This window comes from Priapulus caudatus, unplaced genomic scaffold (genome assembly GCF_000485595.1).
Source record: "Priapulus caudatus unplaced genomic scaffold, Priapulus_caudatus-5.0.1 Scaffold542, whole genome shotgun sequence".
Lineage (NCBI taxonomy): Eukaryota > Metazoa > Priapulida > Priapulimorpha > Priapulimorphida > Priapulidae > Priapulus > Priapulus caudatus.
In genome coordinates, this window is record NW_014577603.1 from 150,955 (window position 1) to 152,643 (window position 1,689).

A 1,689-nucleotide genomic window follows, 5' to 3' on the forward strand; every position below is an offset into this window, starting at 1 on the left:
CTTACCAATAGACCGCGTGGGCGGTGAAGTGGCACCCGTCTGACATCTCTTGCGTAGCCTCAGCACCTGGAGGAGGGTAATCCTTACCCGATGCCTCCCTGTCTTCTCGCTCGTGACGGGTAGCGAACACATAAAGGATGCTCCGGAGCTCGGGAATACGCCCTAAAGATCCCACCTCCGCCTTGGGACATTACGCCTCCGTGAACATGCCGGAAACCGTTGCACAGACTGAGCCAATGCAGCGAGTACGCCATGCTCCCCTAGTCCTTCGCTACAACAGAGAGTCCAACTCCCCTTAGCCTCAGCTTGACGTTCACGGCAGATTCGTCGGGCACATGAGACGGTCGCATCTGCTGTTGCCACGTCGATTCCCTCGTGCTATCGTGGTTTACCCGGGAAATGCTTTCTCGGAATGGGCGGCTTCCCAGAAGCGGCCAAACGTTGCCGGAGCATATCCCCCAACGTCAAGGTTGAGGTCGTCGGACCGCTACCACGACTAGGTGGGTCAGTCTCCTGGCCTGCATCCAGCGAAGCGTCCCTTTGCTCCCGTGTTACTAGGAGCGACCTTGCCGAGGGATGCTCCAGCTTCCCAAGACCAGGCACGTAGTATCGCCACACCCAGGTTGGCCCGGCGGAAAGGCTGCCGGTTTGACACGTTTGTCATAAATCGTTTCTGCCTCTCCGCCCGCTCTTCCAATTGCGTACGCGCGTGCTGATCGCGCTGGCACGAATGGACTGTCTCACGCCATCACATCCTCTACCGCAGCCGGAATACTCCGAGTCCCGGTAAGCAGTCGAACATTAGGTTCCACCGGCGATCCGACTCCACGAACGGAGACATCATAGGTTTCGGTACTCACCCCCGTACCTCATGCTGAGGGTGTACTACGGTAGCGCTGGGCCATCGACGAAAAGGGAAGGTGTACGTCCCAGTCGTTTTACTGCGCGCGGCACTTTGCGTCTAGCGTCAAGTGGCGGCACTTCCGGGCACCTATCGTTCAACATCCGGCGAGCTCCGGCCCGTACCAGGTTGCAAGGACTCGGCGAGAGTTTTACGATTCCGCGTGTCCGTCATCCTCCCGCCGTGCAGAGGCTTCAAGATTCGCTCTCCCGCAGGCAGCGGCGGAGCTATGGCGGAGGAATCTGGTGTCCTCTGGGAGGCGTACTCGGGGTTCCTACGTCTTGATAGAGCAATCTTCCGCGTAAGCTCTTAGACGTCCCGATCGTCGCAGTACACTTTTTCCCTCCCAACGACTGCATCGGCCAGCACAGAGTACGGGAGCTGGTCCCACGTACTCGCTGCTTCGGGCTGGCGGACAGTCCGCCGGAGTGGTTAATTTTCCTCTTGCCATTGCGCAGCTCGCTTCCGTCTCCAGACGACAGAGCGTTTCATTCAGCAAGGCGCTCGGCTTCGTGGCTGGCAACCCGTGGTCAACGAGGGCTCGAGACACTCGTCCCCAGTCCTCCGACTTACCCGCGATCGCCGCCACATTTTTACAGCGGATGGCCGCCCAATGGCTAATGCGCCCAACACTCGCCCGCCTCTGGATGCCTCATCATTCGCCTCGGTGTCGGCCGTGGCCTCCGGGGGTTCGGGGTCAAGCCCCACGAGTTCTTCCCGGATTAAAATTCCGCAGCCAGCTGTGTAGAACCCGGAGGTCTTCGAGTTCAAGCCCATCTTCTCAAGTT